The 17,042-nt window shown below is 45.1% G+C and overlaps 1 protein-coding gene across 3 annotated transcripts in view; it reads right to left on the bottom strand.

The window, feature by feature from the left end:
• Positions 1–17,042, bottom strand: part of UNC5B (unc-5 netrin receptor B) — a 166,440-nt gene that overhangs the window by 54,033 nt on the left and 95,365 nt on the right. The window lies entirely within an intron of this gene.

Below are 17,042 nucleotides of genomic sequence, written 5' to 3'. Positions count from 1 at the left end.
TGGGAAAGAGATAGAATCTGGAAGTCTCTGGTTCTGCCATGGACCATATAGATGGCTTCAGACAAGACACTATTGCTCAGCCACCTTCCTCCTCCAATCAACAGTATGGGGATACCACCCTGCAGGATTAATGAGATATAAAGTATTTGGATGTCCTAAAGCACAGGTGGACAATCCAGAGCTATGGGGGGTCAACTTTATTTTAGGTAGCCCCCGATGCCCTTCTGAATCTTCCCTGGTAACTGGTTAAAGAACAGAAAACATAAAGTAGGGGTAAATGGACAGTTCTCACAAAGGACATGGGTTCCTACAAAGATCAGTGTTGGGACCCATATCCCATAAACATATATATATGACATTGGGGTTTTTTTAAACTTCTTCATAAATGATGTAGAGTTATGAGTGAGCAATGATAGGACAAAGTTTGCTGATGACACCAAACTGTTGAGGGTGGTAAGAACAAAAACAGGTTGTGAAGTGCTCCAAAACGATCTTTCAAAACTGAGTAAACGTGCATTAAAATGGCAACTACAATTCAGTAGAAGCACAGTGCGCACTAGGGCAAAATTAAAATAAAACCCCAATGTCATATATATATGTTTATGGGATATGAACTTGTGGTGCCTGACCAGGAAAGGAAGCAGATCGATAGCTTGCTTGAAATGTTGACCCATCGCTGGCATGCGGCCCGTGTCAGATTACCCCTGAGAGAATGAGATCTTCAACAAAAGAAAAAGTTGCCTGCCCCTTTCCTAAAGCATCATACAGATGCTAAACATATTACTGCCAAGTGGAGGTAGGATTGCATCCTTCATGTGTTACAGCCACATGGCAGGGATCTCGACTGCACTCCAGTCACTTAGCAATACAGTGAGAGTTGCATGATAAAACTGGAGCCAGACTGGCAGGCCCTGGGAGACACAGGGCACCCAGGTCTGGGTGCTTCGCTCCTGGCTTTGAGCCCTGAGGAGATATATGTACTCAGACTCTTGGGAAAGGGCAGCTGCATACACAGAAGAGAGTATGTAGGGGGAGATACTCCAGGGGATATTCCTCTGAGATGGGCAGCCCTGAAGGATGAAGAGTGGGGAAAAGCCTCTTAAGTATAGAATATAGGACAGAATATAAGTAATAAGCATTTCATATTCAGAGAACATTCTCCACTAGGCTGTAGCAATTTTGAAAGGGATTACAACACAGATCGACCCTGCCTGCCAACTGCACCATATTTCTCTCTCTCTCTCTCTCTCTCTCTCTCTCACACACACACACACACACACACACACACACGCTAGGCACTGTGTGCTGCTATTAAACCCTCTGAGTACTGGCAGAGCTAAGGCAAGCATGGTGTTCCTATGATGTTGCATGGTTCAAGCATGCTTTGCGTCCAGCCTGCTTGGCACTGCCAAGGGTCTTCCTGGGCACTGCAGGATAAAGACCAAAAGTAAACAAACAGTTGCAATGAAGCAAAAATCTAGGATTGAAAGATACCAGGCAAATCTAGGCAGTCTTGGGGATGAGCTTCCAAGTTACACAGAAGAAATGAGGTCTTGGAGAATATATTGCCTTCAGCTGCTGGGTCATGCCACACAATTGAGATGCACAATCATTCACATACACACCTTTTTAAAAGGGGGGGGGGGTTATTTCTTAAATAAAGAAAGAATTAAGTAAAGAAGAGAAAGTCAGAAAGGCAAGAATGGAAGAAAGAGAGCAGGAGAAAAGGAGAACGAAGATGGGCGTATATTTTAATAGCTGAAAAGTGGATCCCATGGTACAGATTGAACTTGTGAGATTGGACTAAAGGGAAATGCATTGGTAGTAGAGTTGCCATATTTTGAAGAGCAAAAAAGAGGACACATGTGCCAACTTCTGCTTTTAACTATGGATCGCTATGACGACTCTCGTTTTACATACCCATGGAAAAGAGGACATATGGCAACCCTACAACCCAAATTAAGTACCAGCCAATCTTCAATCTTGAGATTGCCCACAAATCACCAGGGCCTGCCATTTTGAGTCCTTTAGAAAACAAACCCCGAAGGGAAATAATGATTAGGCCCAAGGAAGCCAGATGCCAGAGATGTATCCTGAGGGCGGGGGGGGGGGGAAATCAGCCTGTGAAAATACACACACACAAACATGCACACACACAAGGCTGGCCATTTAAAATCCATTTAGGAAAATTGACTTTCCATTTCCATTTTAACACAGCACTAGGGAAAGCAGTAGGACATTTGTCATAATCCATTAACTGCTCTTTTGGAAACAACGAATTAAACTCCAGGCTAATCTCTCTTTCTCTCTCATGCTCCCTGGTTTCTTTGCTGCTGCTGCTGCTGCTGCTGCTGCTGCCAGGCATCCCCTTCCTAATTTCATTTGCAGGTCTGTAATTTTCTCAGCACCCAACCAATTGCACAGGGATGCAGAGTGTAATTAGGGCACACAATGTCCTCCTGGCGAGCCCTTGTGAGCCTTTGCACAGCTGCAGCCCAAAGCAGTTCGCTGGGTACCCAGGAGCGTCCCAGAGCGGAACGGAGGAGGCAGGAAGTTGCAGGGCAGGCAAGATGATGGTTTTGTGATGAATGGGCCTTTCTGGAGCTAAAATTGAAAAAGGCTCAAGTCCAAGATGATCATTTGGAATAAAATGCCCTGCAGTGTAGGTCCCATAGCTTAAAGACAGCAGAGTGGTGATTACAGATTGTTCTCTCTGACCGCCTGTTGTTTGAGCTTTGAATAAAAACCATTCACACACACAAGCACAAACAACGACAACCCCCAAAACAGAAGAGAATGCCCTTAGCAGAGAAAATAGCTAGCATTCAAGTTTGACAAAAGCCAGGATCATCAGAATTCTCTGGTCCAATGAGAATAAGCTAAGTTGTGAAGGTTTTGTTATAAATAAGGTCCCCCCCCCCAAAAAAAAAAAAAAAATTGCTTGTGAATATTCTGGGCACAATTTGGGCTCAAAGCAGCCTGTACTGCCATATCTCAAATATTTCCCAAAATATCATTAGCCAGGACCAAAATTAAGCACCATGCTTTTAAAACAGATGGGGCAACTTGAATGATTTTTCTAAATCAAAACCATTTTTTGAATCAACTGTCTTATGTTTTTGAACCCAGCAAACAGGCAGCTAAGAAATAATGCACGTGGTTGATCAACAGAACAACCTTCTAGAACACCTCAGATGGTTTTTTGCAGATGATGCTGCAACCACAACTATCTAATAGCTGTATTTGGCAATTGGGCCTCAGACAATAAAATGGAATCAGATGGTGACGCAAATCCCAGGGTCTGGTCTGAAGGCATGGGAGTCTACCACCTTGCTGAAGCTAAGCAGGTCCAGGTCTGGTTAGGCCCTGGATGGGAGCCACATGTGCACCACCTTGGGGACCATGGTGGATGAAAGGCAGGATATAACTGTGATAAAATACACTAATAAATAAATGTCCTCTGGCCCAGGGGAAAAGAGGAAAAAGTGGTTGTGGTCATCAAAGCAAGGGAACTCCATAAGTGACTCTTGGCATATGTGGTTCCAGACATGCCACAGGCACCTATCAGGAAGTGGTGGTTGTGGGAAAAAGTCTCAGGGCCAACCCCAGAGGTTGGTAACATACCTAAGCCTATGCGCCATCTCCCTGACTGCACCACGGAAACACAGATAAGGCCCATAAATATTGATTGCTCTCCACTCTGCCTCTCCTTCATCTGCCTGAGGAAAAAGGCATTTATGCTCTATGCCTGAGCTGCAGGCTGTTTTTATGACTTTGTTTTACAGCTATAATGCCACGATCATTTATAAAGCAGGTTTGTATATAAAGAATGTAAACATTAGAAATCCATTAGTCTCTTAAAGTGCGTCTGGCAAAGTTCTTCTCCCCCAAGTCACTCCTCTCCCTCCGCCCCTTTGGTAATCTCCACGTCCTCTCTCAGGCTGGGCTGAGGGGAATTTCAAAAGATTACAAGTACTTAAAGATATATTATCCCTGGCCAGGGTTGTAACACAGGCCTGAAGCTACCAATTAAGTTTTCTCGTTGCTGTTTGCTTGTGCTGATGTGTTTCTGTTGCTGGAGTTTTTATGTTGTTGCTGGCATGTGTGTGTGTGTGTGTGCGTGCACATAGCATCCGATTTAAACCCCAGGATAGAGGACTAACCTCACAGCACTTTGCAAAGGAAAAATGCCCGCACCTCTGCCATGGAAGAGACATCTGGAAGGAGAGCACAATTCATCTTCCAGCTCCTGACATTCCTTCATTGTCAGCCTCTAACTCAGGGCACCTGAGCTCATGCTGAAAGATGCCCCTCAGCTAAAGGGATGTCCCTTATTCCTGAACATGACAGCTCCATCGGACATAATGGATGCCCCGTATTTCAGAAGCGCCTTGCTCAATACGTGGCACTTCGCAGAGCAAACTCTTTGCTGCTTTTCTCAGTGTTAGCTGCTGTATTGGTCCCAGAGAACAAGGCTCACAGAGCCTGGAATGTCAGGATGTGTCAGGATGGTGCTGGGGGCTGCTATCGAAAACAGCAGCAACACCTCCCCACCCCATGTTAACATCTGGGTTACTCAATGCATGTTGCAACATCGTTGTGCTGTAAATTTCCCTGAGTCTGTATCAGGCAATCAATGAAGCGCAGACAACGCTTGCAACATTGCAATGTCATGACCCTAGATGTTATGGGGCTGAGGAGAATGAACCGCAGGGCTGCTGGTTAGGACAGCACCCCCCACAACTTCTGTAATCTCTAGTTCTTGCCTGAGGTGGCACATTTTACTTAAAGCGTTCAAAATGTTTGCATGAAACATTGGAGTTACAATGAATTCACACTTTGTGCCCTCCAGATATTGTGGAACTAAGAATCCCCAGCAAGCAGGACCAGTGGGCAGGGATGACGGAAGTGATAGCCTGGGTAAGGTTGACTTAGATGCTCAGATTGTGGGAGGGGAAGAGGGAAAGATTGATACTGCACTGCGAGACAGATGAAGTTTGAAAGAGAAGAATCCTACATTTACTACTATTTATAAAACATATAAGGTTGAACTTTTATTACAACAGGGTGCTACAGAACTGTAAGAACATAGAGCAAGTCAGACACTCCTCACCTTTGCACTAACTAATGTTTAAAATGCAAGGTCTGGAACCATAAAAAGGAGTGCATTTAATTAGTCTGGGTTTCTTGCAGCTTCATAGCACCTCACTATTTTGGGACACTTGATCTGCCAATGCTATCATGAATGTCCACAGGACAACACCCCAGGTTAGTATGCAGTACTCAAAAGCCTGCTTTCCCCCAGCAAAATAGTTTAACACTACTGGGTAACTGCCCACACTCTCTGTTTTATAGGTATAATAATGATAGGCTTAATCTGCTTTGGCACTGACAAGGTAATTTTTTAAAATGTATACAAACTCAACTACTCTAGATTTCTGGATGTCTGAATCTTTTTTTATTAGGGAGCAATCACTTCTCCACTAGGTAGAGCAGCATGAAAGGCTTAAAAATTAACCAAGAAGTTCCTTCTATAGACAATGGACGTTTCACTCTAGGCTTCTCTTTGGCTAATTGGCTTTTCTAAATGTCAGTAATTACTATGAATTCTTTCATTGGCTAACACACTGAAAGGCAGGAGCAAGCTGGTTTCTCACAAACAAATGAGCGGAAGAGTGCCTCCATATTTTGCCACATATATTGGGTTCTACAAGGGCTAAATGCTTCCGAAAGAAAGAAAGAAAGAGAAAGAAAGAAAGAAAACTGGTAATCTAGAGACTATAGTTTATGGTATTTGTGTGGGCTGTTCCTTCTTGCACCTATTCCTTGACACTCATGAATACTCTCCTGAGACCTGTGGAAGAGAGGAGGTCCATTTGCAAACAAGAGTTTATTCACATAGCTATCAGGAAAAAATGTAGAATTTTCCTTAAATAATTTTATCTCCAAGTCCTGACTCGCCTTCAAAATGCGACAGCTTCCTGCATGTTGATGCTACCCCACAAAAGGACTAAAACCAGCACACATTGCCATGAAATATGGGTGCAGAAAGTCACTTGAAATAGCCTGCTCACTTGTTTCGCCTAGCAGGAAAAGAAAAAAGAAGTAGGTGACAGACTGCTCCACTTTTGCACAAGGCAATAAGAACAGCCTCCTGCGGGGGTATGTCAAACGCTCACTATTAATCCAAAGGAAATCAAGGCCATTTTCTTTAGCCAACTAGACACTTGCTGCTTCTTTGCTGATTATAATTAAGGCTATCTGGTCATCAGAAGTTGGGGTTCTGTGCTCTCTCTCTTTTTCGAATGGAGAAAATCACAGATGAGTCAGAACTTAATTTGGAGAAAATTGTGGGCTTGTGGGTTCATTCCCAATTATGGTTTTCCTTCCCCCTTGGTGATCTGGATCCTTCTCTTAACATTTCTATCTGTTCAAAACTCCCTTTGGACCACAGGAAGAGAGAGCAAGCTACTAAATAGGGATTGATGAGAATCTAGAATGGTTCCCCGGAAAGCATGGCATGGACTCTTGAGATAAGGCACCATTTCTGCTCTGGAATGAGCACCAGTCTTCTAATGTGAGAACATAAAAGAGGATCAGACTCACTTATGGAGGACAAGGCTATCAATGTCTACTGAACATGGCATTTAGGTTCCACTCCACTGTTGGAAAGCACATGCCTATGTTACACTAGTTGCTGGAACTCACAAGTGGGGAGAGCGACGTTGCACTGAGGCAGTGCTTTGGGGCTTCCTATAGGTATCTGTGAGAACAGGAGGCTGTACCAAATGGGTCTTTGGGCTGGCTCAGGAGGGCTCTTCGCATGTGCCAATGCTATTAGCCCTTCATGCCCTTGCTCAGTTCATAGTAAAGCTATTAAAAATCACTGCCAAACAGGGCAGTCAGCTCCCCAGGCTTTTTCGTTTAAAAACATGCCCCTGTTAAAACAAAATAATAATTGGCTGCTGCTCAGGACCTTAAGCTGACCAAAGGTTATCGAGGAGGCAGCAATGGTTGCCTTTTTTCTTCAAAAAACCAAAACAAACACCTAAAACACTAAATACTGCCTGGTCCAATAATGCTGTGTAAAACAGATGAAGCACTAGATGGATAATAGAAGTGACAACGGGGGCGAGGGGAAAAAATTGCCTCTGCCTTGCAGGTTGTGCAAGCTGGTGTCCAAGTGAATCACGGGCGGGGGGAGAGAAAGAGATGTTGGGCTGGAGAACGAAGGATGTTTTTTGGGGAGGGGAGGTGGGGGGAAGTAACACGCAGAGCACATTTATCATAAGTAATCAAAACAGCCTTTCAGACCCCTCGTTCCCAACCCTTGCTCATTCCAGCCAGCCTGACCACCCACCGCATGGGAAACCTCTTGCATTTTCACCACTCAGCTGATGCTCTCAGTGGGGGGAAAACCCCATTTATTATTTTGGAGTTTTTTGGGGGGGAGGGTTGCAATGCACACAAAACAGCCTCTTTCTCTTTCACACAAGTTGCATTGTAGGCGAAGGGATTGATGGTCTTGGCTTTTCTTCATGGGGGTGGGGGGAGGAAAAGCAAGAAGCAATCTCTGTTAAGGGGGCCTTGCATGAAGGAAAAAATAAAACAAAATCCGGCATCAAACGAAAGCTGATGGTGTTTTTTTTTGGGGGGGGGAGCAGTTGTCACAGTGGGCAACCCCTTATGAAGAGATGGAATCCGTCTCTCCCACCAACAGCAGATAGTTTATGGGTCCCATTCAACAACCTGTTATTTTCAGCTGGTTTAGCGGGGAACATACCATTGGCCCATGCCTTTTAAAATACATTGGAAGTAGCACGAAGGAGAAGAGAGATTGTCAGAAGGAGTGGGGGAAAGGATGGCAAAACGAAAACAAAACAAAAAGCAGAGCAGGTGCAGGGCACCCAGACCACACCTGCACAGCTTGCAACCTAACAAGTCAAACATTAGTCACGTTTGCCCATGGCCCTACAAAGCCCTTGCCTGCTACCTGCTGGGAACTACAAAAGCAGGGATGTGGTCAAGTTCCTAGTCCGGCACAAGGCATAGCTGGTGGGTTGTGAGTTGGGTAGGCCTGGTCTGAAAATACTGCACAGAGCAGAACCTGCAGTGCAGTGTTGGGGAAGCGCAGAAATTTCTCATGAGAAAAAGCTTTAAGGAATGCAGCAACAGTGAAAATATATTGGGGGGGGGGGAGATGTAGTCTGCAATATAATCAATTGCAATTTCAACCTGAATTCATCCAAAGGATCGTCCTTTTAATCTTTCCATGAATCTGGCCCCCACCAAGTTTTCTTTGTCCCTCGACCAGTGTGTGCACAGACACACATACATATACGCACTGAGATATGCTTTCACACAAACACACAGAGGGCTAGACCTCTGTTCTCTTTGTGCTCTATTCTATGGCAATTGAGGTTGCAAAGAACATGCTTGGAGAATGAGAGAGATTCTGATACACACACACACACACACACACACACACACACACGCCAATCACTCCCTGTGCTTTTTCAGACGTACACCATAAAACTATTTGAGGTGACACACACTATCAAGTATTGTAGGCCACAGAGGGACGCGCTCATTCAGAGCGCTTCTGTCCTGATCTGAAGAAGTCACCGCAACATTCTGTAATTTCAGTCAGATAACCAAGAAAGTAATGTCTGCCTTGTCATCATTCAGCCCTTGGAACTAACTCTCTCTCTCTCTCTCTCTCTCTCTCTCTCTCTCTCTCTCTCTCTCTCTCTCTGTCTCCCCACACCCTCAAAATGGTGTAACTGCATGAACACAAAAATATGTACCGAATCAAAGACATCAAGAATGAAGGGCAAAGTCCTGCAAGGACACAAGCCTGTGGCAGTCAGGGAATCTGATTGTGGGTCACCTCATGACAGTGCAGTTCTGGGAGAATAAAAACACATCCTCACCTCTGTCAGGGCAATCCTGTGTTCTCAGGCCCAACTTTATGTTTGTTTATTTACTTGATAAGTCACTTTGCCTCCAAACATTTTATTTTTTTCCTGTTTCATAAAATTTATAGACTACTTGATTGTAAAAATTTTTCCTCAAAGCAGTTTACAACGCCCCCCAATAAAATCGGGGGGGGGGGGGATCACAGCCATACTTTGAAACATGCAAAAGCTAAAATACTAAAGCAGATTAAAATTACCTTAACTTTCTAAGCATCTGGGGACAGTTGGTACAGCATGAGGCTCTTGTTCTTTGGGTCTTGGGTTTGAGTCCCATGTTGGGCAAAAGATTCCTGCATTGCAGGGGGTTGGTCTAGACCAGGCATCCCCAACCTTTGGCCCTCCAGATGTTTTGGACTACAATTCCCATCATCCCTGACCACTGGTCTGTTAGCTAGGGATCATGGGAGTTGTAGGCCAAAACATCTGGAGGGCCAAAGGTTGGGGATGCCTGGTCTAGATCAGTGTTTTCCAAACTTGGGTCTCCAGCTGTGTTTGGACTAGAACTCCCATCATCCCTAGCTAACAGGACCCAGAGGTCAGGGACGATGGGAAGCGTAGTCCAAAAAACCCAGTGTGGGAAACACTGGTCTAGATGGACCTTGGGATATCTTCCAACTCTACAATTCTAAGTTTCTATAGGAAGGCTTGTCTAAACAATAATGTTTTTAGCAGGCACCAAAAAGAGTACTGTGAAGGTGGCCTGCTTGATCTCAATAGGCAGGGGGTTCCAAAGTGTAGGTGCTACCACACAATGAGACACAGAGCAGGTAGTCTGTGTCACCTGTAGAAGTGCCAGTTCCACCCACGTGCATAGTGGACGCATGTGGGTTAAAGCAATCTCATAGGTAAACTGCTTCCAAGTTGTTGAGGGCTTTATATGCTAATAATAAGGCCTTTAATTTGACCCAGTAGCCAGATGGCAACCAGTGTAGTTCTCTGAGCACAGGTGCTACACTCCTGTCAGCAATTGTACTGCAGCATTCTTGTGTTCCTATGCGACCCTTGGACCTCTTTCCCTCCACTACAGTGGTACCTCAGGTTATGTACTTAATTCGTTCGGGAGGTCCATTCTTAAACTGAAACTGTTCTTAACCTGAAGCACCACTTTAGCTAATGGGGCCTCCTGCTGCTGCCGCGCCACCGGAGCACGATTTCTGTTCTCATCCTGAAGCAAAGTTCTTAACCCGAGGTACTATTTCTGGATTAGCGGAGTCTGTAACCTGAAGTGTCTGTAACCTGAGGTACCACTGTACTCACTTGCCCTGCTTCAAACTCGTAGTGTTTCTGCCTGCCTGGAATGTGTCTTTGAATTCTGACAATGCCTCCTGCTTGCCTGGATGAAAGTTAGAGAGAAGAGTGCATGAGTCTTTATAGTCACCTTTATAGAGACTAAAGGTGACATTTATATTTGTTGCCTACCCCTTTTAGCCTCTAGCCCCACCCAGCCCTCAGAAAGTTGCCCCTGGGTAGCTCTGCTGGCAGTGCTCATCCATTCGCCGGAGAGATAAATGGACTTCCCTAGCAAGACAACAACTTATAGGGTTAGCTAATGAACGCTAAATGCCGAATAGCGGTCTAAGCAGAAACGAAAGCGCCGTGTTTGAACAACCTCCGACTCGAAGCAAATGCAGAGTTTAGAAGGAAAGACAAGTGGCACCAGGTTCCTACCCTATTTGAACTCGGTGGGATTTTCCTACTTAAATACCGAGTGCAAAAACACAGCAGATCTATTTCTCAGCAACTGTCAGAAAAAAGACCCCTACACCACAGCCATGGGCCCCCTCTCCTCATTGTGCCGAAATAAAGCAACACCATGTGCTAGGGTTAATAACTTGAGTTTCCAAGATAATAAACTGTTCCGCTGAGTCAAAAGAAATTGTTCCCTCTCCTTGTCTTCCTTCAGGACTAGAACAATGACTGCCTAACATGACTAGGGCTTAATAATGTATGGGACTTAATAATGCACGACTCGGCAGACACCCTGCGATCGCGCTATTGAGCTCGTTTTCAGGCATCACCAGAAAGTGGATTCATGTGGCTTCCTATCTCCCAACTTTGAAAAGCCGCGGAAAAAGGGAGAAGTCTTTTTTTTTTATTAACCTTTGCTGAATTTTTGGCGTCATTTCTTTGCAGATAAATAACGGGGTTAGGAGGGGAGAGGTGATAAAATAAGAATAAAAAAGAATAGAAAGTTATATTCTTCTTCCCCAACTCACCAAATCTTTCCACACTGGCTCGCTCTCATCACACGCACAGCTATTGAGCGAAAGCTAAAGGATGACAAAGGCCCTCTGTAGCTGTGAAGTGCTGATTGTTTTGCCCTACACTGTGTTTTTGCATGGCTAGCATCCATGGGTCAGGGCCTCCGTCCCCCTTTCGCCTGGCCCTATTCAGCACACGGGACAATTCCCTCAGCAAGGGGTGTCATAGAAAAGAAAAGAGAGATAGAGAAAGCGGGGCATCTCCTCCAGGGCTGCTCTGAGGGGTGGAGAAAGGAAATGAAAGAGAGAGAGAGGGCAACAGATGAGAAGCAGGGAGCCAGGAGTGAGGGAAGGAGAAAGTAGCTCAATACATGACACGTATCAAAAGACAACACAGCTCAGAGCTCCCTTCTACTTCTGGTGATTTGGGAGCTTTCTCTGTGATGACAAGCCCCTTCTTGCCTCACTAACATGTTCAGCGACCAGCTCTAAAGGACAAAAAGTGCAACACTCCCTTCTGCCAGGTTACCTCCTCTGCAGAGGCATTTGCACACTCCCATGCTTTCCCCTCTTTGCAATGGTTTCGACTTCGCCATCACCCTGGTGCCATGAGTTTTCCAGGATGGGATGGAGAAACGCAACGCCGCCAGACACAATGCACTGCAAAACCAATACCAGACTGAGATGGAGCAAGAAGCGGGCTTGAGAAATAGTCCTGTCTTCCCAGAATCAGTTTCTTAAGGTACCTACCCTTTGCGAAAGAAAGAAACTGGGAGCGCTGGAGGAAGGCTAACAAGTGCTTTTGCCCAGAACTGGGCAATGAGCTTTGTGTATTATGCAAATCACTTGCTAATAATGCAAACTGGGCACATTCATTGTTGCACTGCCTACCAGTTGCTTTGTGCCTGCCCTTGGCAACCACCTCAAAAAGTTGGAGAAGGGTTCAGAGGAAGCGTCTCATTCACCTGCCTATTGGCTCCTGCCAGGATCTGCTTAGGCATTCTTCTCCGACAACAGTGAAGCGTTTGGGGGAGAGATGCAGCCAGACGATGTGTCCCATTGTCTCTGATGCGGTTGCTCCTGTATCACATGGGTATATACCCAATTAACGGGCAACTAGCAGTTACATGCGTGTGTGCTCAGAGGCAGGAGCAGGCTTGTTTTGACAGGGCACAACACAGCTTTCACATTTTTGCTCCTATCTCCAAATCTGCAAGAGCTTTTAAGTGCATACTGAGACTCTGGGCCAGATAGCGTCCCAGATAGGCGGTACAACGCAAGCAAAATGTGGTGATTTGGGTCACATGGCAACCCTAGACATAGACAAGCATGAGCCCCCTTTCAGCAGATAACAAAGCAGTTAGTAATATAGTCACATAACAAGGAAGTTCGACTTAATTTTTTTGTTGCGGTCAAGTCCACTGTAGAGTTTATTTCTCCTTGACTTGGTCCCCTCTAAGCAGCATGTTATGGAGCTAATCACTTCTGTGCCATCACTCTCTCAGCAGTTTGTGAAAGATGCCCTAGGTTTCCAGTAATACCTAGGACTCTCAAGACAATATAAATCTCAGAGAAAGATTGCAGCTCAGTGGGAGAGCATCTGCTTTGCTTGCAGAAGGACCCAGGTTTGGTCCTCAGCATCTCTAGGCACAGCTGGAAGACACTCCTGAATAAAATTCTGGGAAGTTGCTGCCAGGTAATGTAAACCAGGCTCTCCCAAACTTGGGTCTCCAGCTGTCTTTGGACTACAACTCCCATCATCCCTAGCTGGCAGGACAAGTGGTCATGGATGATGGGAATTGTAGTCCAAAAAACAACTGGAGAAACCTTGGTGTAGATTATACTGAGCCAGATGGCCTGATGGCCTGATGGCCTGACTGCATATGAGGCAAACCCCTTTGTTCCTATGATCAAGCTGTCATAAATGGGAGGCCATGTCCTACATTCTTTTTCTGTTAGCTCTTTTCTTTTTGTTACAGCGTCTTGCTAACGAAGGACAGCTACAGAAGACAATGTTGCTAGGTCAGAAATCCATTCCTTAGCAGGATGGGCAGGGCAGAAAGGGAACTAAAAGAAGGGAAAGCCACTCTTCCTCCTCCCCACCCCACCCCACCCTCTTCCAGAGAGTCGCTTTTTTTCTCAGACTTGAAGCAGGAAAATGGTTAGTGCACAGCATATTTGATGGGATGCATTATTACACATTTTAATCTGATGTTCTTGATCCGGATTACCCACAACATCTGTTTCCCAGTGACTTATTTGCAGATGTCTGCAGCTAGCTCTCTCGACTTGTAAAAGACGGAAGACGTAGAATGTAACAATGGGATGGAATGTGTTTTTTTTTTAAAAAAAGAAGAACCCGACAACAACAACAACAACAACAGCAACACTGTTTAAAAATAAAGGCACCGACGTAAAGTATTTCTCCTCACTCAAATCCTTGGCCTATCTGTGGTACTATATTTATAGTAACTGTCACCTAGCCACAAGCCATATATCTGCAGAAGAGGCATTAAAAATCCCCTCTCCTGCAATTGTTTCCCATCAGAATGTCAGAGCATTAGTAACCAAAAGACTGGGAGTATTAGTAAGCATTAGAGACCAAGATGGGTGCTGGGGAGAATAAACAACATTCACTCCTCCATTCCTATGTACACAGCTTACATATACAAAGCATTTACAGGTCACATCCGTACCATACATTTAAACACACATTTAGAGCACTAGGCTTTGCTCAAAGAATCCTGAGAACCACAGCCTATTTCTTGCAGAGCTATAGTTCCCAACACCCTTAACAGTTCCCATATTTTCTGGCTTGGGGGGTGGAGAGCCAAGTGCTTTAAATGTGTGTTTAAATGTGCTGGAAATGTATTGTGTGGATGTGACCACAGAGAGAGCTGGGGTTCTGAGAATGCACCTAGCAGTCAAGGTAGGATGGAATTGCAGATTATAAACACACACATGTCATTTTCACTGGCAAGTGTCCCTGTTCTCTCCATAAAATTCTGTTCAATTTACCCCATGTTCAGGTGCCATTATGATTTGCATTTGCTCACTCCTTTCAGTGGCAGCAGAAACATTCACCAGAATGCTGCTTTTCACAAAGGGGAACGATTGGCACAGTAGCTCCTTATTCCATCTAGCAGGCTTCCTGCTAAGGCCTTACATGCACCAAACTCATAAGTTTGGGTTTGTGTGCCATGCTGGGGTCAGGGATGGTGCTACACATCATTCCCTCTATACCAGCAACTCGAAACCTGCTCAGATATTATAAAGGCACAGGCAAAAGGGGAGCCCAACTGAGCTGGTACTCTGGGGTAATATCTAAAGTGACATAATTTCAGTCTTGGGGGATCTCACCATTTTGATGTTACAGGGAAATGGTGTGGAAAGCAGAAGCCGGAGCCGGGCATTCCAACTGGAACTTGAAACCACCAAGTAGAAACTGCCATTTGGCCCAATAACAGAAGTGTGAGACCTATTGCTCCCTGGGCATGTTATGTGTGGATGCAACTGATGTTTGAAAACATGTGTCCCAAGGAGGTGCATTGCTTCCAAGAGCCAGGGTTGGCTGCAGCTTCCTGCTATGCTTGCTGCTGTATATTGTGTGAATTGGCCCCATAAGCACCATCCTGGGGTTGGCAGGCACCTCAGAAGGCATTTTTTCCCACAGTGCATGTGGAAGGAAAGTCTGAAGCACAACTCTCACCTGTTCCCCTACGCTTCCTCTAGAAGAAATATATAAACAGGCTCATTTGTGGATTGGTGCCTGCTGCCATACGTTTCACAGCTCGAGCAAATTATAGTGGGGAAACCACCCATTTCATGTCCCCTGCCTTCTCCGAGCTAAGCCATTGTCTCCAAGGGAGACAGAGACAGATAGAGCCTTCCTTACGACATCACCTGGTGTTGCCACCACCATCATAACACAAAGAGACACTTTGCTGTGGAAAATAAAGGCACACTGTTCAGTGGGACTTGGGTTACAGGTCCAGATTAGCAGCATGGACTCAATACCAAAAGGGAGGCCGCAGGGAGTCAAAGGAAGTAGGGACTGGAGTCTTTTGTATGCATGTTTTGGGATGCTGCGCCAGACAACTGAGCCAAGGAATCCCATCAGGACCAGACCACACCCACAACTCTGCCAGTGTTCTCCAGGCTCCAGTTTTTCCCCATGGAGTTGCACACAACAAAACCGTGTGGTGGGAAGCGCATGTGTATTGCTAAAGCAAACTGTGCCATATCGAAAAAATGGAATTTCCAAGAGCATAAAAGCACAGGCTTGCCATGCAAACTTACCAAGGGCATCCTGCTTCCACACTGGGATAACGTACACCTGTTTCTTCATGCCAGCATGAACTCTGTCTGCTGACTACTCTGTCTGCTGTTGCTTTGTGGAGGCTAGGGATTGAGCATAAATTTTATGCACTCAAAGCCAAATCTATCAAATCTGCAGGTTTCTGAAGCAATATGCAAACTGAAAATGGCTGTTCTTCGAACTTCACACTGATCTGAATTTAGCAACCGCTTTGGGTTTCTCTTTCTTTCTTTCTTTTTTACAGGGATGCAGTGTATAACTTTTATGAAAGAGATAATAGTTAAATACACAGTGTTTACCAAAATGAATATATCAGAGGAAAGTATGCACAAAAATGAAACTGCATGCAAAAACGTGTTCATTAGGCGGAAGTTACGCTAAAATGCTGAGGAATTTTCATGATGATTTTAAAACAAGCAAATAAACAAACGACTGCAAATTGCTGCAAAATGTAGAGAACTGAATTTATGACTACCTTTCCCCATTTTTCCCCACTCCATATTACCCCTCATAGCTTTCCTTCCTTTGGGGGGTTTCAAATGTGTGTGTTTTCTCCGACATTTGAAATTGCACAGAGGGAGAAAACCCAAGCGGGTGATTTGGAGCATGGGAAACAGGGCACCTGTTTCCTCACTTCCAATCTCCCTTGCTAGAAGCAGCTTTTTCCTCTTCGACAATGGCCATTTAGCTACCAGTAGATGCATTTGTGCAGTGTGGAATTCAGAAACCGAATAAAAACCAAAGTGATCCTAACTATGGTTGCCACACGCCGAAGGGAGAGGAACAGCCTGGTGCCTTTAATAGAAGCTTGACGCACCGGAATTAGTAAGTGCAGCTTTTTTTTCCATGGCACAAACCTGCTGTTTGTTGCACTTACTAAAGCAGGAAGCTGAGAAGTCCCCAGCTTTGACATATTTGCTTTTGGTGCTGCCCACTCCACCCAGCGCTGGAAATCCAGAGAGCAAGTTCCCAGCCTCCATGCGGAGCGAAGCTGATATTGCCTACAGGTCTGATTTTAGGACCCCTCTCTGCATTAAAGCCCCCTGCCTCCCATCATCTTCAGATTGTGTTAGAAACAGTAGCTAATTAATGCAGGCATCCCCATTCATCCCTCACCTTCCTCACAGGGGTGTTTTGAGGCTTAATTAATGTTTGTTCAGTGCTTTGAAATCCTCAGATGAAAGGCCTTATAGAATTGCAAAGTGGTGTTGTTAGACTCTGCTAACCCGCAATGTTCCCTGCCCCGTAGGCAACACCTATTATGATGCCATCCTGCTGAGACATGGCAGCATGAAGTGGCTCCTGGGAAATTTTCTGAAGCTGAGCCCACAGCTGCTGGGAGATTTTATTTTCCAAACACACACAGAGAGAAGAGAGAGAGAACGCATGTGTGTATATACATGCCAATAGGCAGCATATATTAAATGTTTATGGACCTTTTCCTTGTTTATCGGTATAAGTTGTTGTTTTTTTAATCGTATCCATACTTTGGAAACCCTGAATGCAAAACTGAGCTGTGCGAAGCTGCCTGCACGCCATACAATG

Source organism: Podarcis pityusensis (genome assembly GCF_964106645.2).
Source record: "Podarcis pityusensis genome assembly, chromosome: 5".
Classification (NCBI taxonomy): domain Eukaryota; kingdom Metazoa; phylum Chordata; class Lepidosauria; order Squamata; family Lacertidae; genus Podarcis; species Podarcis pityusensis.
Note: the sequence above shows the minus strand (reverse complement) of the source record. Positions and strands in the feature narration are given on the sequence as shown.